Source organism: Ranitomeya imitator, chromosome 1 (assembly GCF_032444005.1).
Source record: "Ranitomeya imitator isolate aRanImi1 chromosome 1, aRanImi1.pri, whole genome shotgun sequence".
Taxonomy (NCBI): Eukaryota; Metazoa; Chordata; class Amphibia; order Anura; family Dendrobatidae; genus Ranitomeya; species Ranitomeya imitator.
Genome location: NC_091282.1, coordinates 1,183,242,724 through 1,183,266,013, shown reverse-complemented (window position 1 = coordinate 1,183,266,013; position 23,290 = coordinate 1,183,242,724). Strand labels below are relative to the sequence as shown.

Sequence of the window (23,290 nt, the reverse complement as noted above, 5' to 3'; positions counted from 1 at the left end):
GTGAGGTATTCTGCTACATACTGTAGAGGTGATATGATCATCGCCGGTATGTAGCAGAGCCAATCGGGTTATGACAGCTTCTAGTCTCCCATGGAGACTATTGAAGCATGCCGAAAGTAAAAAAAAGGCTTTAAAAATATTTAAAAAAGTTAAAAAATATGAACGTTTAAATCACCCCCCTTCCACCCCAGTCAAAATAAAACAATAATAAAAAAAAAACTAACACATATTTGGTATCACCGCGTTCAGAATCGCCCGATCTATCAATCAAAAAAGGATTAACCTGATTGCTAAACAGCGTAGCGAGAAAAAAGTCAAAACACCAGAATTGCGTTTATTGGTTGCCACGACATTGTGTAAAAATGCAATAACTGGCGATCAAAAGATCATATTTGCACCAATATAATATCATTAAAAGCGTCAGATCGGCTCACAAAAAATTAAGCTCTCACCCAAACCCAACATCACAAAAAATGGAGATGCTACGGGTCTCGGAAAATGGTGCAATTTTTTTTTTTTAACAAACTCATAATGACCTGGAGAAAGATAATGGCAGGTCAGTTTAAGCATTTGGTGAACATGGTAAAAAAAATCCAAAAAAAGTTGTGGAATTGCACTTTTTTTGCAATTTCACCGCACTTGGATTTTTTTTTCCCGTTTTTGAGTACAAGAAATAGTAAAACCAATGGTGTTGTTCAAAGTTACATCTTGTCCTGCAAATATCAAGCACTCACATGGCCATATTGATGGAAAAATAAAAAAAGTTATGGCTCTGGGAAGAAGGGGAGTGAAAAACAGAAAAGCAAAAACGAAAATGGGCTGTGGCACGAAGGGGTTAAGCTGATTTATAGCCACATTAAAGTTTCACTTTCAACTTTTTATAAATAGACTTATCTCTTCTAAGATATTTCAGGAAAAAAGAGATAAGGGTTAGAGGCCATCCAGTAGCAAAGCTTACTGATGGAGTCACACTAAAGCCATATTAGAAGGTTGCCATGCACTGTGATACATAGAGGCTGTAGAAGCCAAACTGTCTTTTTTTTATTAAATTGCAAAGCTTTTTGAAAACTTTATGAGGATATTTACCTTGAGTTTATTTTTCAGGATATTATGTTAATTAACATTAAGGATTTGCTGAGCAGTTGAAGTTTTTGTACAATAATCTAGATGAAAGTTGCCAAGAATTTCTTGGCAAGCCATTTAGATGCACACAAGTTTGTTGATTAATGTTTTCTACCACAGCAGATTTTGCTGATTAAAACCCCACAGTAATGAATGGACCTGAAAAATCACTTTCATGTGTTTGTGAATACTAATTACAATGCATGATGGAGAGGCACGTGGACAAGTGGGTGTGATTTTCATGCCTCTACTAATCCCCATCAGACTTAGTGTATGATGTATAACCTGAAAATAATGCAGCTAAATTCTTCTTTGGAAAAGAACAAATCCATATTTCCATAAATCCACCCGATATGAGAATTATTACTCCTACAGTACACTTCTATTTTAGTTTATTGGAATGTTATTTGATATACTAGCACAAAGTAACAAGCATTCGTGTAATGTAAAGGGAAATATACAGTAAACGGTTTTGTAATTCCAATGCCGACATCCCTGCACGGTTCCTCTCCCCCCTCCAAGCACGAACACCGACATACTCACCGCCCCTGCCCATAGTCATCTTTCCATTAACTCTGACTACTTTCTCTTTCCCTGCTGAAGGAGAGTATTCCCACAGCATGATGCTGCCACCAACATGCGTGATTGTGAGGATGGTGTTTTCAGGGTGATGTGCAGTGCTAGTTTAGCATTTAGCATTTTGGCCCCAAAAGGTCTACTTTGGTCTCATCTGACCAGTGCACTTTCTTCCACATGTTAGTATAAGCTGGCCTCCAGCGGTAGCCTGGTGAGTGGGCAGCCCTCTCCACACAGGGCCAGCTAGAGGAAATTAAGTGTTGTGGGTGTGTGAGATTATTCCTGGACCTGCTACCTCCATCTTCTTTTTCAGCGCACTTAGTGCAACCCCGCTCCCTTTTCCCTTTTTGATCAATAAACCAGAACAGTCTTTTTAACCAATATACATTTTATACATGGTCACACTGGTGAGCATGCGATAGCAGATTATACATTTTTCTTCTCCATCTTCCACACAATAAACTGGCTCATTTCTTAGAGTTACAATTTGCATTTTGTTCCCGACAACAGGTAATGCAGGGGGGCATGGGGAGAAGTTACCTGTGTTTTCTTAGGGGTAGAATCATATGGATCCATGTGTGTCACTATGATCCCAATACCCTGAGTCTTTGCCTATATTAGTCCCAGGGGCCGCTCGTTGAGATAATGCTCCCTGTTTCAGTACTCACAGTAGGGCTCTACCTCTTCCCAAGGTACTCCTTTTTCACTGGACCATACATTTCCTGGACTTACAAGCTTTCCTTTATGCAAGGGTCCCCAATTGCCTGTGATGATCTGTCGCCTCTCTAACTTGCTTCTTTTCTTGCTGAGACTTGTAGTTCCACAACTGATAACCCTGTCTTCTCCCTTTCATATCCTTTCCAACAGACAGCCTACTCAAAACTGACTATTTACTTCCTAAATCCCTAACAACTTTCACACTGGTTCCCCTATAGGGCCACCACACCCACTTCCTGGGGACGGCCTTGCAGTTAACCCTGCAGTAGCCTGACACGCACCATCCAAAGGGATAAAACTAGTGATGAGCGAATAATGAAATATTCAGATTCAAGAAAATCGGCACAAATAGTTTCTAATATTCGTGTATTCATAATGAATAACAAATCTAATGCAAGTCAATGGAAAAGACAAATATGTTTCTGCTGGACCCAACAAACAGGACTGGGGGCATGAGAAAAAAGCTGAGATGGATGGGAAAGAGCTAAAACTAAATAGGAACAGCATGGAGAAGATGCCTGCATGCCTTTCTGACTCACATATGGCATCTGGGAATAATGTTGTCAGACTACAGTTTTTATGGATTTATAAGACTTACCAAACCAAACCTAATTTATTTTTAACTGAAATATGCTAATAAACATTTTTCCTTCGTATAACATGTATATAACGCAAAATAAAAATAAAAAAAAAATACAAATTTTTTACCTCCCCTTTAGCATATGTTCACACAGAGCATTTTGGCTTTATTTTTTCCCTTAAGATTTGTGAGGGCTCTCATTCCTACATTTGGGAGATCCCTCCCTTATTCCAAATTGTTAGCTAGATAGTGGAATACATATTCCCCATCCCTTTACAATGCCAGCTAAAACATGCCCATTTAAATTTTGGGCTTCGCCCGCCACCACCACCACATCCACCACCATGTCATTATTCGGCCCTCGCTTGACATTTTCAGAGGAACAGCAGGTGCTGTGAAACCTGAGTTTGTGAAGGGCCCTCAGGTGGCCCTGTATCATACATTTGTGAGTGCTCTTACTCCTACATTTCTGAGGTCCTTCCCTCATGCCAAATTGTTAGCTAGATAGTGGAATACACATTCCCTATCACTTTACAGTGCCAGCTAAAACATGCCCATCTGAATTTGGGATTTTGCCTGCCATCACCACCACGTTCACCTCCATTTCCTTACGAGTCCATTGCTCTGTGAGATATTCTTAGCTTGGGTTATTTCTTTATAACCTTACCCTGCTGCACTCTTCTCCACAACTTTATCCCTGACCTAAAACAAAACCGAAAAAAATGAACTGGAATGTAAGTTCATATACATGCAACGTGTAGGCGCATGTTCACCCTGACCACTAAACAGACAAAACCTAAGATAAAGACAAAATGATCAGATACCCTGCAGCAGGGCTGTCAAACTGCATTCCTCGAGGGCTGCAAACTGGTCATGTTTTCAGGATTTCCTTGTACTGCACAGGTGATAATTTAATCACCAACTCATTATTTGTGTAGGTGATTAAATTATCACCTTTGCAGTACAAGGAAATCCTGAAAACATGACCTGTTTGCAGCCCTCAAGGAATGCAGTTTGACACCTCTGCCCTGCAGTAAGTAAATAAATAGCAATAGTGCATGAAAATAACATAGGGTACTCAGTTAAAATTAGCTTGATCAAAAGAACATACAAGCCATACCACCACATCAAGGTGACCCTACTCGGTACAATCCTATCCTCTAGTATTAAATCCTTACCATATGTCAAATAATGTAAATGTGAATAAGGGCCGCGCAGGACCGAGGCCTCGACTAATGTACACCCAGCAGTGGGAAGCTATATAACCTTAATGTCCATCTCAAAGAAAAGGGAGGCCACACCCTTACCTGCAATGAATGCAAAAAACTAAAGCAAAACTAAAAGAAATTAAGTGGAATAAACAGCACCATGAAAACCAACGAACACACTAATTTGGTGTTTGCCTTGGTTTTCATTGATGCTTTTTGATGCCTAATGTTCACAGAATCACAAACAAACCCCTGAGGCCTTCACAGAACAGCTGTAGTTAGACTGAGAATATAGTACACACAGGGGGACTCAATCTACTAATTCTGTGACTTCTGGAAGCAATTGTTCACTCAGGATTTTATTTAGAGGTATCAGACTACAGGGGGCTGAATACAAATGGACGTCCCAATTTTCAGATTTATATTTTTAAAATAATTAGAAAACTGTGTATCATTTCCATTGCAGTTCACAATACTACTTGAGTGAGGGTCCCACAAGACAGAGGGAGCGACAGCGGCGGAGCAGCGGGTCACAGGAGGCAAGTGATGGCTGCTGCAGATAACAACTGTGCCTTCTGCTAAAGGGAAATTAATATTCACTGCTCTCCACTTCCTTTGGAGTGGAGAGCAGTGAATATTCATTCCCTTTAGTAGCGGGCACATATGATCGCCCGGCTGCTGCAGGGTGACAAGTACTCCTTTTCCAGTCTGAAATCTAAACATGGAGTGTCCATTGCAAGTTCTAATTAAACTTCTAAAATTTAATGGAGTGTTTAGATCAGAAAGATCTCAAATAGTAATATCAAAAGGGTTAATAGGATCCAATTATTTTTACAATAATGTGCCCTGTAGGCAGTTCCATTTATCTCAATAATACCATGAAATGCAAAACAACAGTTTTTAGTAAAATCTACATAAAAGTTACAGTGGGGCAAAAAGTATTTAGTCAGTCAGCAATAGTGCAAGTTCCACCACTTAAAAAGATGAGAGGCGTCTGTAATTTACATCATAGGTAGACCTCAACTATGGGAGACAAACTGAGAAAAAAAAATCCAGAAAATCACATTGTCTGTTTTTTTATCATTTTATTTGCATATTATGGTGGAAAATAAGTATTTGGTCAGAAACAAAATTTCATCTCAATACTTTGTAATATATCCTTTGTTGGCAATGACAGAGGTCAAACGTTTTCTGTAAGTCTTCACAAGGTTGCCACACACTGTTGTTGGTATGTTGGCCCATTCCTCCATGCAGATCTCCTCTAGAGCAGTGATGTTTTTGGCTTTTCGCTTGGCAACACGGACTTTCAACTCCCTCCAAAGGTTTTCTATAGGGTTGAGATCTGGAGACTGGCTAGGCCACTCCAGGACCTTGAAATGCTTCTTACGAAGCCACTCCTTCGTTGCCCTGGCGGTGTGCTTTGGATCATTGTCATGTTGAAAGACCCAGCCACGTTACATCTTCAATGCCCTTGCTGATGGAAGGAGGTTTGCACTCAAAATCTCACGATACATGGCCCCATTCATTCTTTCATGTACCCGGATCAGTCGTCCTGGCTCCTTTGCAGAGAAACAGCCCCAAAGCATGATGTTTCCACCACCATGCTTTACAGTAGTTATGGTGTTTGATGGATGCAACTCAGTATTCTTTTTCCTCCAAACACGACAAGTTGTGTTTCTACCAAACAGTTCCAGTTTGGTTTCATCAGACCATAGGACATTCTCCCAAAACTCCTCTGGATCATCCAAATGCTCTCTAGCAAACTTCAGACAGGCCCGGACATGTACTGGCTTAAGCAGTGGGACACGTTTGGCACTGCAGGATCTGAGTCCATGGTGGCGTAGTGTGTTACTTATGGTAGGCCTTGTTACATTGGTCCCAGCTCTCTGCAGTTCATTCACTAGGTCCCCCCGCGTGGTTCTGGGATTTTTGCTCACCGTTCTTGTGATCATTCTGACCCCACGGGGTGGGATTTTGCGTGGAGCCACAGATCGAGGGAGATTATCAGTGGTCTTGTATGTCTTCCATTTTCTAATTATTGCTCCCACTGTTGACTTCTTCACTCCAAGCTGGTTGGCTATTGCAGATTCAGTCTTCCCAGCCTGGTGCAGGGCTACAATTTTGTTTCTGGTGTCCTTTGACAGCTCTTTGGTCTTCACCATAGTGGAGTTTGGAGTCAGACTGTTTGAGGGTGTGCACAGGTGTCTTTTCATACTGATAACAAGTTTAAACAGGTGCCATTACTACAGGTAATGAGTGGAGGAAAGAGGAGACTCTTAAAGAAGAAGTTACAGGTCTGTGAGAGCCAGAAATCTTGATTGTTTGTTTCTGACCAAATACTTATTTTCCACGATAATATGCAAAAAAAATGATAAAAAAACAGACAATGTGATTTTCTGGATTTTTTTTTCTCAGTTTGTCTCCCATAGTTGAGGTCTACCTATGATGTAAATTACAGACGCCTCTCATCTTTTTAAGTGGTGGAACTTGCACTATTGCTGACTGACTAAATACTTTTTTGCCCCACTGTATAGCAGGGACTGCTACGCAAATACGATCGCCGAACAAACCTTTGTGGAATCTAGGCCGCGCATATATTTTACCTTGTTTACCATATTCTCTCCACAAGCTTTCATTTCTTGAAAGATAATTTAGCAATTTATATGGATTCTAAAGTGTAAGCCGATGGGGCTTCTGTAATTAGGGATGTAGCATATTGATTAGTTAATGAACTTCTTAAATGTTGTTTGTGGCTATTTGTCTTGAGAAGACATCTATAATTATTGAATTTTATTCTCACTGATGGTATAGGAAAAGTCTATGCTGGATACTGGGAAGATTAAAACAGTTATAATAGGAAAATAACAGTTTACTAAACCTCAAAATAGTGGTGTAATAAACTGTGAATTATTAAAAATGTATAAACTGCCTCGTATACAAATACAATGTAAAGCACAAAACTTTTCAACAGAGTTTTATGAGATTTTAGAAATCCTTCTATATTAGTGAACAGCATATACCATGGTGTACTGCTATTACCTGTATGAGTGCGAGTAGTCTGGTCAGGTCCCAGTACCTATAATGCTAGCCTTAATGAGTTTATATAGCACACTATAAAAACATAAATGAGCTTTAAAGAGTAAATTATATAACTTACGAATGTAGTTTAATTATGCCAGATTCCCTGATCATCAGATTGCTATTTCATCTGGGGTTTGGCCACTCCACTTAGAACAGTAAGCCCTGGCTAACTTCTCATTTTATTGACTAAGCCAGCCCCCTTCTCTGTCATGACCATTGTCATGGGGCTAGATAACACCTTCAGTATTTCACATTAAGGGAAAAAATAATGGTATATTTGGCATAATTATAGTTCTTGTGATCTGTACACAACTGTTCTCTGACTGATAAACATAATACACCATTTGACAAAATTTGCTATGCAGCCTTAGCAAGTTCACCAGGTTAGCGATTTTCAGGTTCGCCGGGTGAATGGAATCTTGTGAAAGTCCAGATCATTGTAGGTTGATGCCATAGCTCCACCATTCGCAGCGCTGAAGAAAAACAGGAAAAGCGAACATGATCACTTGAATCACAAAAATCGACGCGTTTCGAACATTAAATTCTTTTTCAAGTTTGCAAGTTTTTTAAACAATGCTAACTTTTATCCTGGACTCTTTTTAACTCTATTACAGTCTTAACTATATACTAAAAAGATGAAGGGAAGCTCCTGTCTAATTGGATTGTATTGTTTGGCTTTTTTGAGCACCATTTTCTGCCCAAATAAGGGAGGGGTGGAAGTCGCTGCAGCTATTGAATGAAGTGTAGGATTGGACAGTTCGATTTAGATACATTGATGCCATTTAGTTGGGTGATTTTTTTTTACGTGAAGGGATTTGATATTATGGATTAACTGAATTATAGGTAACTAGATGGTGGCCCGATTTTAGCGTATTGGTATTCTAGAATATATAGGTAGTATATAGCACAGGCTATGTACTATATTGCACAGTGACGTAGTATATAACACAATCGACGTAGTATATAACAGAGTTACAAAGTATATAACACAGCCACTTAGTATATAACATAGCCACGTAGTGTATTGCACAGCTACATAGTGTATTGCACAGGTACGTAGTATATTGGTCAGCCACGTAGTATATAGCAGAGCCACGTAATATATAACATAGCCACATTGTATATCATAGTATATTGCACTGCCATGTAGTATATAACAGAGCTACGTAGTATATTGCACAGGCGATATAGTATATAACAGAACCGACACAGCCACATAGTATATTGCACTGATACGTAGTATAAAGCACAGAGCACGTAGTATATTGGACAGTCACGTTGTATATTGCACAGTCACGTTGTATATTGCACAGAGATGTAGTATATAACAGAGCCCACGCAATATGGGCACTATATGCGTGGTTAAAAACAACTTAAAATAAAAAATAAACATATACTCACCTTCCGAAGGCCCCTTGAAGTCCTGGCGCCTGTGTGCGGTGCACACGGCAGCTTCCGGTCCCAGGGTTGGCATGAGCGCAGGACCTGTGATGACATCGCTGTCACATGACCGTGATGTCATGGCATGTCCTTCTTGCATAGCATCATTGGCACCGGAACCTGCCACTTGCACAGCAGGCGACGTCGGCGGGTGAGAATAACCTTTTTTTTTAAATTATTATTATTTGTAACATTAGATCGTTTTACTATTGATGCTGCATACCAGCATCAATAGTAAAAAGTTAGTCACACAGGGTTAATAGCTGCGTTAACGGATTCCATTACACCACGGTCCTTTAACTCTGGCATTAACCCTGTGTGAGCGCTCAGCGCTGACTGCAGGGCAGTAAAGCAGAGGCCATTTCGCTGCCAGACTACCGCCGTCGCTGATTGGTTGTGGTAATGGTAGTGGTGGTTTTGCCACGAACAATCAGCGACTTGGATGTCCATGACAGACAGAGGTCGTGACCAATGAATATCCGTGACAGACAGACAGAAAGACAGACAGCGTCTCCCCAAGAAAAATTGACACTCTGCAGTCTGGAAAGACATGCTGCATGTCTGTCTCTGCTGGTGAGCCGTAGGAGTCTGTGGATGCATAGTGGACATGGGATTTCTAGAGGGCCAAACCACAGCAACTCCGGTTGATGGACACATACCCTTATTGGCCTTGTGCTACAAGAAAAAGGTATGAAAATCAGGGTTCTGCCAGACAGAAAGAAAACTATCACATTTGTGCCATCTATTGGATGCAGCTATAAGTCAATAGCTAACCTTCTAATAAAACTTGCAACATGACTAGGATCGGAGCCAAACAAGCTGTCTACAGACAGCGGATATGAGTACTAACTCTTCATGTAGCCCTTGACACAGCTTTGTGGACGGACTGTCAGTGTAGGAGGTCTTTAAAAGGTATGCAAATTAGGTCTCTCCCAGAGATAGAAATTGATCTCAATAGAACCATCTCTTACAGATTATGTAATAGCTCTTATCAGCTGCCAACTATGGAAAGCACTCGTTAGATTAGAGAACCCACCAGTAGGAATCTTCAAGACAATGCAGTCATTACTCTCTTTTGAAGAAAACTATCTCTCTAATGCCTCCTGTCAATTCTTCAGCAAACGGAAAGTTGTTTTTTAAGGCTCTTAAAATAGTTGAACTTATTTGGAATTGTAGAAACTTTTTAATTCTTTTCAAGGAGACGTGTTTAACAAGCCCAGTTGGGACTACAAATTAAAAAGGATCCATCACTTGCCATAAGTATATATTAATGTTCTTACCTGGTGAAAAAATTTCCACCGTTTTCTTGGATCCGGCACTCTTTTTCTTTTCTTAATGCTCCTCTCCATTCCTGATTTATGGCCCCCTCTTGCCTTAGCGAATTTGGTGTGGTCCTCAAGAACATGAGCATGGAGAAGTCTTGAGGACCACGCCAACTTAACTAAAAAGAATGGGCTCACATACAGAGAAGAAGGGGCCATATCTCAGGAACGGAGAGGAGCAGGAACAATATTAACACATCACCGGATTCAGGAGAACATCAGCATTTTCATCAGGTTAAACAAATACAAGTTTTTGGCAAGTAACAGATCCTCTTTAAAGAAGGCCAGTTTACATATGTGCTTCAAAATCAACATTCATCAAGGCCAAAGTGATAGGCAGGTGTGAAGACCCTGATCTGACAGGTGGTCACTTTCAATGTTAGCTGTGTCCCTGCCTGGAGAATAGCTTACAGCTACAGATCCGCCCGGACCCAGTATGAACACATCGTGGTGAATGCTCGCAGCAAGTTCTGTGACTAATTGTTCCCATGTGAATGATGAGAAGGTTTTACCTGTCATTTCTTTGTGTGTATCCAGATGCAATTGGCTTCTTGTAGCCCTTGTGTATTCCCAATGGGTGAAACATTAGTATTAAAGGGTCAAATTTTATCTTCTCTACATTTATTGAACAACAGAATGCCTTTAGTGATGAGTGAATATACTCGTTACTCAAGATTTCTGGAGCACGCTCGGGGGTCCTCCGAGTATTTTTTATTGCTCGGAGATTTAGTTTTTCTGGCCACAGCTGAATGATTTACATCTGTTAGCCAGCATAAGTTCATGTGGGGGTTGCCCTTACTGCTAGGGAATCCCCACATGTACTTATGCTGGCTAACAGATGTAAATCATTCAGCTGTGGCAAGAAAAACTAAATCTCCGAGCACTAAAAAATGCTCGGACGACCCCCGAGCATGCTCGAGAAATCTCGAGTAACGAGTCTATTCACTCGTCATCACTAAATGCCTTCTTTTGTTCTCTGCTAACAGCTATTTTAGTCTGGGAAGAGGCTTCAATCACTGCAATATCCTATTTTTCTTTATTTATTGATTTTTGATTATTGGAGGCTTTAGATTTATTTTACTCACTTATTTATAAGGCTCTTTTCATTCAGAGGCAAGCAATTACTTTCAGGGCTTATAAAACACACAGACACATAAAAAGTCTACATTCCAAGGAAGTGGTTTATTTTATTTGAAATTGTGGATTTCACCAAATTCAACAAATTTTCACAAAAAAATGGATTCTTATCGAATATATTAGCTGTATATCACATTATTGGTACGTTTGTAATTGCTAGGAAAATACTGTACATGCAACACTTTTGGAGTCTGATTCATCAAGACCATCATTGTTCACGCCGGTCTTGATGAAATGTGCTGGAATCAGACGCTCCTCATTCACGGACAGGCGATTGACTGGTGGTCAACTCTGTGTGCGGCTCGCCAATCCTACTCCAGCCCCTGCTGGAGTAACATTTATGGCAAAATAAGTGCCACTGCTCTTGTGAATTTGATTATAGGGGAGTTGTCAAGACCCCATCCCACCCCAGCTCGTATCATTTTGTCAGAGCTCAAAGAAAATAGAAAGCCAGAATTCACTAAATTTCCCGGACGAGCCTACATTTTGCAATTTTTCAAAGCTTTTACTCCAGAATTCTAGCATTAAAGCTTTGCTGCATCGGATCCTAAGATTTGTAAGGAACTAGAGAGAGAAAGAGGAGTAGGAAATAATGCCATTTTTTTTTGCGATACTTGCTAATCAAATCTAAAAGGGTTCAAGTTCTCAAGAAACGTCAGAAAATTCGACTCAAAGTCAATTTTCCTTGGATCCATTCACTTCGCTCTTTTCCTTGTACAATGCTGGACAATGCTATCTTCCAAAAACAAACGAGTATATTATATAATTTCCAAGCGCTGTGGATTAGACAGGGGTGGAAAGAGATGATTTGCATAGCTCCGCCTACTGCAAAGGATTCTGGGTAAACCTGCTATTCTTTGTATTATGCTGCTTGCAAGTACTTTCCGTTTCAGGAAAGCATCCACTATGTATTTCCTTTAAGTAGAGGGCTTTTCGGTCTCTTTCGTCCCGCTACATTTAGCCCAACTTGGGTCTCTCCCTAAGGTGGCTAGCATGTATGTATCGCTTGCTCACCGAGCCCCACTCCATACAGCCAACCAATTCCAGCCCTGTGCTGATGAGGGCCTAAAGCCCGAAACACGTGTCCACAGGTAGGAATTGGTTGGCTGTGTAAATTTAGAAACTAATCCGCAGCATTGCACGCTTGGCGATTCCAAGCGCTGTGGATTAGACAGGGGTGGAAAGAGATGATTTGCATAGCTCCGCCTACTGCAAAGGATTCTGGGTAAACCTGCTATTCTTTGTATTATGCTGCTTGCAAGTACTTTCCGTTTCAGGAAAGCATCCACTATGTATTTCCTTTAAGTAGAGGGCTTTTCGGTCTCTTTCGTCCCGCTACATTTAGCCCAACTTGGGTCTCTCCCTAAGGTGGCTAGCATGTATGTATCGCTTGCTCACCGAGCCCCACTCCATACAGCCAACCAATTCCAGCCCTGTGCTGATGAGGGCCTAAAGCCCGAAACACGTGTCCACAGGCAGGAATTGGTTGGCTGTGTAAATTTAGAAACTAATCCGCAGCATTGCACGCTTGGCGATTCCAAGCGCTGTGGATTAGACAGGGGTGGAAAGAGATGATTTGCATAGCTCCGCCTACTGCAAAGGATTCTGGGTAAACCTGCTATTCTTTGTATTATGCTGCTTGCAAGTACTTTCCGTTTCAGGAAAGCATCCACTATGTATTTCCTTTAAGTAGAGGGCTTTTCGGTCTCTTTCGTCCCGCTACATTTAGCCCAACTTGGGTCTCTCCCTAAGGTGGCTAGCATGTATGTATCGCTTGCTCACCGAGCCCCACTCCATACAGCCAACCAATTCCAGCCCTGTGCTGATGAGGGCCTAAAGCCCGAAACACGTGTCCACAGGTAGGAATTGGTTGGCTGTGTAAATTTAGAAACTAATCCGCAGCATTGCACGCTTGGCGATTCCAAGCGCTGTGGATTAGACAGGGGTGGAAAGAGATGATTTGCATAGCTCCGCCTACTGCAAAGGATTCTGGGTAAACCTGCTATTCTTTGTATTATGCTGCTTGCAAGTACTTTCCGTTTCAGGAAAGCATCCACTATGTATTTCCTTTAAGTAGAGGGCTTTTCGGTCTCTTTCGTCCCGCTACATTTAGCCCAACTTGGGTCTCTCCCTAAGGTGGCTAGCATGTATGTATCGCTTGCTCACCGAGCCCCACTCCATACAGCCAACCAATTCCAGCCCTGTGCTGATGAGGGCCTAAAGCCCGAAACACGTGTCCACAGGTAGGAATTGGTTGGCTGTGTAAATTTAGAAACTAATCCGCAGCATTGCACGCTTGGCGATTCCAAGCGCTGTGGATTAGACAGGGGTGGAAAGAGATGATTTGCATAGCTCCGCCTACTGCAAAGGATTCTGGGTAAACCTGCTATTCTTTGTATTATGCTGCTTGCAAGTACTTTCCGTTTCAGGAAAGCATCCACTATGTATTTCCTTTAAGTAGAGGGCTTTTCGGTCTCTTTCGTCCCGCTACATTTAGCCCAACTTGGGTCTCTCCCTAAGGTGGCTAGCATGTATGTATCGCTTGCTCACCGAGCCCCACTCCATACAGCCAACCAATTCCAGCCCTGTGCTGATGAGGGCCTAAAGCCCGAAACACGTGTCCACAGGTAGGAATTGGTTGGCTGTGTAAATTTAGAAACTAATCCGCAGCATTGCACGCTTGGCGATTCCAAGCGCTGTGGATTAGACAGGGGTGGAAAGAGATGATTTGCATAGCTCCGCCTACTGCAAAGGATTCTGGGTAAACCTGCTATTCTTTGTATTATGCTGCTTGCAAGTACTTTCCGTTTCAGGAAAGCATCCACTATGTATTTCCTTTAAGTAGAGGGCTTTTCGGTCTCTTTCGTCCCGCTACATTTAGCCCAACTTGGGTCTCTCCCTAAGGTGGCTAGCATGTATGTATCGCTTGCTCACCGAGCCCCACTCCATACAGCCAACCAATTCCAGCCCTGTGCTGATGAGGGCCTAAAGCCCGAAACACGTGTCCACAGGTAGGAATTGGTTGGCTGTGTAAATTTAGAAACTAATCCGCAGCATTGCACGCTTGGCGATTCCAAGCGCTGTGGATTAGACAGGGGTGGAAAGAGATGATTTGCATAGCTCCGCCTACTGCAAAGGATTCTGGGTAAACCTGCTATTCTTTGTATTATGCTGCTTGCAAGTACTTTCCGTTTCAGGAAAGCATCCACTATGTATTTCCTTTAAGTAGAGGGCTTTTCGGTCTCTTTCGTCCCGCTACATTTAGCCCAACTTGGGTCTCTCCCTAAGGTGGCTAGCATGTATGTATCGCTTGCTCACCGAGCCCCACTCCATACAGCCAACCAATTCCAGCCCTGTGCTGATGAGGGCCTAAAGCCCGAAACACGTGTCCACAGGTAGGAATTGGTTGGCTGTGTAAATTTAGAAACTAATCCGCAGCATTGCACGCTTGGCGATTCCAAGCGCTGTGGATTAGACAGGGGTGGAAAGAGATGATTTGCATAGCTCCGCCTACTGCAAAGGATTCTGGGTAAACCTGCTATTCTTTGTATTATGCTGCTTGCAAGTACTTTCCGTTTCAGGAAAGCATCCACTATGTATTTCCTTTAAGTAGAGGGCTTTTCGGTCTCTTTCGTCCCGCTACATTTAGCCCAACTTGGGTCTCTCCCTAAGGTGGCTAGCATGTATGTATCGCTTGCTCACCGAGCCCCACTCCATACAGCCAACCAATTCCAGCCCTGTGCTGATGAGGGCCTAAAGCCCGAAACACGTGTCCACAGGTAGGAATTGGTTGGCTGTGTAAATTTAGAAACTAATCCGCAGCATTGCACGCTTGGCGATTCCAAGCGCTGTGGATTAGACAGGGGTGGAAAGAGATGATTTGCATAGCTCCGCCTACTGCAAAGGATTCTGGGTAAACCTGCTATTCTTTGTATTATGCTGCTTGCAAGTACTTTCCGTTTCAGGAAAGCATCCACTATGTATTTCCTTTAAGTAGAGGGCTTTTCGGTCTCTTTCGTCCCGCTACATTTAGCCCAACTTGGGTCTCTCCCTAAGGTGGCTAGCATGTATGTATCGCTTGCTCACCGAGCCCCACTCCATACAGCCAACCAATTCCAGCCCTGTGCTGATGAGGGCCTAAAGCCCGAAACACGTGTCCACAGGTAGGAATTGGTTGGCTGTGTAAATTTAGAAACTAATCCGCAGCATTGCACGCTTGGCGATTCCAAGCGCTGTGGATTAGACAGGGGTGGAAAGAGATGATTTGCATAGCTCCGCCTACTGCAAAGGATTCTGGGTAAACCTGCTATTCTTTGTATTATGCTGCTTGCAAGTACTTTCCGTTTCAGGAAAGCATCCACTATGTATTTCCTTTAAGTAGAGGGCTTTTCGGTCTCTTTCGTCCCGCTACATTTAGCCCAACTTGGGTCTCTCCCTAAGGTGGCTAGCATGTATGTATCGCTTGCTCACCGAGCCCCACTCCATACAGCCAACCAATTCCAGCCCTGTGCTGATGAGGGCCTAAAGCCCGAAACACGTGTCCACAGGTAGGAATTGGTTGGCTGTGTAAATTTAGAAACTAATCCGCAGCATTGCACGCTTGGCGATTCCAAGCGCTGTGGATTAGACAGGGGTGGAAAGAGATGATTTGCATAGCTCCGCCTACTGCAAAGGATTCTGGGTAAACCTGCTATTCTTTGTATTATGCTGCTTGCAAGTACTTTCCGTTTCAGGAAAGCATCCACTATGTATTTCCTTTAAGTAGAGGGCTTTTCGGTCTCTTTCGTCCCGCTACATTTAGCCCAACTTGGGTCTCTCCCTAAGGTGGCTAGCATGTATGTATCGCTTGCTCACCGAGCCCCACTCCATACAGCCAACCAATTCCAGCCCTGTGCTGATGAGGGCCTAAAGCCCGAAACACGTGTCCACAGGTAGGAATTGGTTGGCTGTGTAAATTTAGAAACTAATCCGCAGCATTGCACGCTTGGCGATTCCAAGCGCTGTGGATTAGACAGGGGTGGAAAGAGATGATTTGCATAGCTCCGCCTACTGCAAAGGATTCTGGGTAAACCTGCTATTCTTTGTATTATGCTGCTTGCAAGTACTTTCCGTTTCAGGAAAGCATCCACTATGTATTTCCTTTAAGTAGAGGGCTTTTCGGTCTCTTTCGTCCCGCTACATTTAGCCCAACTTGGGTCTCTCCCTAAGGTGGCTAGCATGTATGTATCGCTTGCTCACCGAGCCCCACTCCATACAGCCAACCAATTCCAGCCCTGTGCTGATGAGGGCCTAAAGCCCGAAACACGTGTCCACAGGTAGGAATTGGTTGGCTGTGTAAATTTAGAAACTAATCCGCAGCATTGCACGCTTGGCGATTCCAAGCGCTGTGGATTAGACAGGGGTGGAAAGAGATGATTTGCATAGCTCCGCCTACTGCAAAGGATTCTGGGTAAACCTGCTATTCTTTGTATTATGCTGCTTGCAAGTACTTTCCGTTTCAGGAAAGCATCCACTATGTATTTCCTTTAAGTAGAGGGCTTTTCGGTCTCTTTCGTCCCGCTACATTTAGCCCAACTTGGGTCTCTCCCTAAGGTGGCTAGCATGTATGTATCGCTTGCTCACCGAGCCCCACTCCATACAGCCAACCAATTCCAGCCCTGTGCTGATGAGGGCCTAAAGCCCGAAACACGTGTCCACAGGTAGGAATTGGTTGGCTGTGTAAATTTAGAAACTAATCCGCAGCATTGCACGCTTGGCGATTCCAAGCGCTGTGGATTAGACAGGGGTGGAAAGAGATGATTTGCATAGCTCCGCCTACTGCAAAGGATTCTGGGTAAACCTGCTATTCTTTGTATTATGCTGCTTGCAAGTACTTTCCGTTTCAGGAAAGCATCCACTATGTATTTCCTTTAAGTAGAGGGCTTTTCGGTCTCTTTCGTCCCGCTACATTTAGCCCAACTTGGGTCTCTCCCTAAGGTGGCTAGCATGTATGTATCGCTTGCTCACCGAGCCCCACTCCATACAGCCAACCAATTCCAGCCCTGTGCTGATGAGGGCCTAAAGCCCGAAACACGTGTCCACAGGTAGGAATTGGTTGGCTGTGTAAATTTAGAAACTAATCCGCAGCATTGCACGCTTGGCGATTCCAAGCGCTGTGGATTAGACAGGGGTGGAAAGAGATGATTTGCATAGCTCCGCCTACTGCAAAGGATTCTGGGTAAACCTGCTATTCTTTGTATTATGCTGCTTGCAAGTACTTTCCGTTTCAGGAAAGCATCCACTATGTATTTCCTTTAAGTAGAGGGCTTTTCGGTCTCTTTCGTCCCGCTACATTTAGCCCAACTTGGGTCTCTCCCTAAGGTGGCTAGCATGTATGTATCGCTTGCTCACCGAGCCCCACTCCATACAGCCAACCAATTCCAGCCCTGTGCTGATGAGGGCCTAAAGCCCGAAACACGTGTCCACAGGTAGGAATTGGTTGGCTGTGTAAATTTAGAAACTAATCCGCAGCATTGCACGCTTGGCGATTCCAAGCGCTGTGGATTAGACAGGGGTGGAAAGAGATGATTTGCATAGCTCCGCCTACTGCAAAGGATTCTGGGTAAACCTGCTATTCTTTGTATTATGCTGCTTGCAAGTACTTTCCGTTTCAGGAAAGCATCCACTATGTATTTCCTTTAAGTAGAGGGCTTTTCGGTCTCTTTCGTCCCGCTACATTTAGCCCAACTTGGGTCTCTCCCTAAGGTGGCTAGCATGTATGTATCGCTTGCTCACCGAGCCCCACTCCATACAGCCAACCAATTCCAGCCCTGTGCTGATGAGGGCCTAAAGCCCGAAACACGTGTCCACAGGTAGGAATTGGTTGGCTGTGTAAATTTAGAAACTAATCCGCAGCATTGCACGCTTGGCGATTCCAAGCGCTGTGGATTAGACAGGGGTGGAAAGAGATGATTTGCATAGCTCCGCCTACTGCAAAGGATTCTGGGTAAACCTGCTATTCTTTGTATTATGCTGCTTGCAAGTACTTTCCGTTTCAGGAAAGCATCCACTATGTATTTCCTTTAAGTAGAGGGCTTTTCGGTCTCTTTCGTCCCGCTACATTTAGCCCAACTTGGGTCTCTCCCTAAGGTGGCTAGCATGTATGTATCGCTTGCTCACCGAGCCCCACTCCATACAGCCAACCAATTCCAGCCCTGTGCTGATGAGGGCCTAAAGCCCGAAACACGTGTCCACAGGTAGGAATTGGTTGGCTGTGTAAATTTAGAAACTAATCCGCAGCATTGCACGCTTGGCGATTCCAAGCGCTGTGGATTAGACAGGGGTGGAAAGAGATGATTTGCATAGCTCCGCCTACTGCAAAGGATTCTGGGTAAACCTGCTATTCTTTGTATTATGCTGCTTGCAAGTACTTTCCGTTTCAGGAAAGCATCCACTATGTATTTCCTTTAAGTAGAGGGCTTTTCGGTCTCTTTCGTCCCGCTACATTTAGCCCAACTTGGGTCTCTCCCTAAGGTGGCTAGCATGTATGTATCGCTTGCTCACCGAGCCCCACTCCATACAGCCAACCAATTCCAGCCCTGTGCTGATGAGGGCCTAAAGCCCGAAACACGTGTCCACAGGTAGGAATTGGTTGGCTGTGTAAATTTAGAAACTAATCCGCAGCATTGCACGCTTGGCGATTCCAAGCGCTGTGGATTAGACAGGGGTGGAAAGAGATGATTTGCATAGCTCCGCCTACTGCAAAGGATTCTGGGTAAACCTGCTATTCTTTGTATTATGCTGCTTGCAAGTACTTTCCGTTTCAGGAAAGCATCCACTATGTATTTCCTTTAAGTAGAGGGCTTTTCGGTCTCTTTCGTCCCGCTACATTTAGCCCAACTTGGGTCTCTCCCTAAGGTGGCTAGCATGTATGTATCGCTTGCTCACCGAGCCCCACTCCATACAGCCAACCAATTCCAGCCCTGTGCTGATGAGGGCCTAAAGCCCGAAACACGTGTCCACAGGTAGGAATTGGTTGGCTGTGTAAATTTAGAAACTAATCCGCAGCATTGCACGCTTGGCGATTCCAAGCGCTGTGGATTAGACAGGGGTGGAAAGAGATGATTTGCATAGCTCCGCCTACTGCAAAGGATTCTGGGTAAACCTGCTATTCTTTGTATTATGCTGCTTGCAAGTACTTTCCGTTTCAGGAAAGCATCCACTATGTATTTCCTTTAAGTAGAGGGCTTTTCGGTCTCTTTCGTCCCGCTACATTTAGCCCAACTTGGGTCTCTCCCTAAGGTGGCTAGCATGTATGTATCGCTTGCTCACCGAGCCCCACTCCATACAGCCAACCAATTCCAGCCCTGTGCTGATGAGGGCCTAAAGCCCGAAACACGTGTCCACAGGTAGGAATTGGTTGGCTGTGTAAATTTAGAAACTAATCCGCAGCATTGCACGCTTGGCGATTCCAAGCGCTGTGGATTAGACAGGGGTGGAAAGAGATGATTTGCATAGCTCCGCCTACTGCAAAGGATTCTGGGTAAACCTGCTATTCTTTGTATTATGCTGCTTGCAAGTACTTTCCGTTTCAGGAAAGCATCCACTATGTATTTCCTTTAAGTAGAGGGCTTTTCGGTCTCTTTCGTCCCGCTACATTTAGCCCAACTTGGGTCTCTCCCTAAGGTGGCTAGCATGTATGTATTTTACATGATAACTAATATACCGGTAGATGTAAGTTATTGTCAGTAATGTTTAAACTACTCTGCAGCATCGCAAACAGATTACATTTAAAAAAAATGAAAACTTTCCTAGACTTTTTATTAACTGAAATTAATCTATTTTTGTGCTAAAAATTCATTTTTGCAACTGGGTTTCATTAAATATGTTGCACATGTCTTGTGGGATGATTCTCAGATGCCATCCAGATCATCGACCTGCCAGTTATCGCCACTTATCACAAACTAAGAGGGACAGAATCCTTGAACTGCGAGACCTTGGTTTATCACTCATGCCAAGATGTCAGCATTGTCCAACATTCCACGTGATTAGGAGAACTATAAAGAGCAGGAATGACAGCAAAGGTAGACGGAAGTGGTCCTCTGCTAGGACAGATCACCAGATTAGAACAATGGCCAATAGCGAGGAATTCTGTACTACGAGTGAAACTGGACATCAAGAGAAAGACGTTTCAGGAAATGCCAGCACTTGTTACTAATAGCAAATTTTTTAGTGTTTTTTGGGCCATTTCCTGAGTGGATTTTTACCATTTTTTGGCCACGTGTATTTTTATTGAGCATTTTCTTGATGTCTTTTTTTTGCTGTCCTTTTCCGGTCAATTTTTTAACTCCAGCCAATAATAACCCTAAACAAAAATAAAGAAACTGCTTAAAGCAAAAACACTGGCAAAATTCTCAAAAAGATGCCCAGGCGTCTTTTGGTCGTCTTTAGAGCCTTACAACTTATATTATAAAGTACAGAGCGTTTTCAGAGCGGAAACCACCTGAATAATGATCTGGTCACTTATTTTTATTGCTTGGTTTCTTTGGAAACCTGAAGCAGTTAAAATATGTTTAAAAGACTGAACAAGTAATTTTTACTTCGAAAGCCATAGACAGCTGTTTGGCAAAAGTATTCACCACCTTGACTTTTTACCTATTTTTGTTACACTGCAACCTGTGTTTAAACATTTTTGTATTCCAGTTTGTGTGTGCAGCATCAGCAGTAATTGGCCAAAGTTAGTAACGTGGACACATATTATCATTTGCCTCACAAGTTTAATTACTTCTTGTTTACACACGTGTTCCTTTGTAGTTTTGTTGCCTTCAGCTTGAATCTGGAAAACCATTCAATGAACAGGGGTGTCCAAACTTTTGCCCTGAAATGTACTTTTTACCATTTTTTTGGCAAGGTCCACTTTTGCATGGTGCACTCACTTTAAGATATTCTGATTTGTGATGACTAGGGATGGGCGAACCCGAACTATAAAGTTCGGGACCATACCGAACTCACAGTGTTCGTTCACACGGTCCCGAACATGGGTTTCCATGGGAAACCGGTGTTACAGTTCGAGTCCAGTTCAGGCTGTAAAAAGAAGCAAAACATTGATAATAAACATTATAATTATACTTACCTGTCCAGCGACAGGTCCTCCCGTCCCGCTCTCTCCCGGCCGCATCTTCTTCTGCGGCCGCTCATTACCTTCACCGCACGGACACTGCCAGAAAAAGCTGAAGACTGCCTAGTGCAGTGAATACTGCCAGCAGATGCGGCCGGGAGACAGCGGGACGGGAGGATGTGTCGCTGGACAGGTAAGTATAATTATAATGTTTATTATTAATTTTCTGCTTTTTTTTACAGCTCCCCTCCCCATCCCATATACAGTATGTAAAATCTGAGTTTGGGGTTCGGATTCAAGTTCATGTCATCTCCGAACCTGAACTCGGACTTTACAAAAAACTTGAGCGAACCTGCCGATCCCGAACATCGGGGGTTCGTCCATCACTAGTGATGACATCTTATCACTACCACTAACTTTCACCAGAAAATGGAACATATTTGCCTATGTAACTTGGTATCATATTGTTTTGTTCCCTTTTTATATCATTTTAAAATATTTTTTTTATGAACGCTGCCTACCTTTCCAGATTAAATGTATTAGCTCTGTTCCTCTTGTTCTGTAAACCGCACCCCTGAAACCATACATTACCCATAATGAGAGTCTAATTGGCCTGTATGAACGATTCATGGTGGCAGCTAGTACTGGTTCCTTTTTTTATGTTGTGGAGTTTTGTAGTGATCGTATCGGGGTACACACATATATATATATATATGTACCAAGAGCTGGAATTGGAGGTGTATACACCATATGCTCACTGTGAGCTCCCCAATAACCGACCTAGTATTGGAAGCAGCCGTGGCCTCGTCCATCACTCGCCAGTCAATTGCGTAATTGCCCTGATGATTGGAGGAAGCAGAGTTGCATTCCCTTGACAACTGGTGACAGTGGCTTGATCTGTGCGACCCTCCCCCAACTGTTATCCTTGACACGCTATATCGCTTTTTCTTAACATTCAAATGTATATGTCTCACAATGTTACAATATATTATGACAAGTCATCATTAGATTGAATGAAAATTGTCTTTATTGACATGTACATGCATGGAGCATGTATGGATGATGCATTGGGACATTCACCATATACTAAAGTGTATATCCTTATCCTTCTTCTTAGCTCAACACACCCAGAGGAGTAAGATGACCAGACTATAAAAAAGGATTTTGCGTTATTCTGTTAGGAGTTACTTGTATAAAATTGTATCTATGTGTGTCACCCACCTAGTGGTCATGTTGTAGATTGCAGCCTGTGGAGGATTTGCTAGCGGATCACCATAACGTACTAAATTTGCTTTGTTAGAAGTTGAAATCTTTAAGGCAAATGCAGAAAAACGTTAATGTTTATTCATTTGTATCTCCATTTACACTTTGTTAGATGTATTTAATTTTGGCAAAAGAAGACTTCGGTTTTAAAAGTTAAAAAATGTTGTCAAATTAAATTTTTAGTTTTATTTATTTAGTTTTGCGGTTTATTAATTGGTATTTGTTATTTCAGATCAAACCGTACCAAAAAGCATATATGGAAGGTTTTTGAAATATAACTCCATTGACACCTTTTGTATCTTCTATCTGTTGCTTCATTCTCTAGAAATTAGCATGTTATTTATTTATTTATTTATTTTTGTGGTTTTTTTAACGGGTAACTGAAATTCCAGAACAAACCCTACCCAAAAGAATATATGGGCAGTTCATTGAAATATAAATGCATTGACACCTTTCTATCTTTTATCTGTTCCTGCATTCCCTAGAAATTAGCATTTAATTCATATGTAAATTAGACATTAAGTGCTCTGGCCATAAAAAGGCACCAACCAAGCTTCTGCTTCTGGAAGTTGGTTTTTTGCTCAGCACCACACAAGCCTCTTTAGCTTGATTGACAGCTCACTGTCTTTGCAACATCAGGCAACGGGCAATGAAATCGGACAGTAAACTGTCAATTAGGCTGGTGCTGGGTGGGAAAACAACCTGGTGCAGTGGCACATTATGTTCTCTGTCACACCCAGAGCACTTA

At 42.7% G+C, this 23,290-nt stretch overlaps 1 protein-coding gene across 1 annotated transcript in view; it reads left to right on the top strand.

The window, feature by feature from the left end:
• Nucleotides 1–23,290, top strand: part of GPR78 (G protein-coupled receptor 78) — a 103,721-nt gene that overhangs the window by 68,301 nt on the left and 12,130 nt on the right. The gene's annotated exons all lie outside the window — the stretch shown is intronic.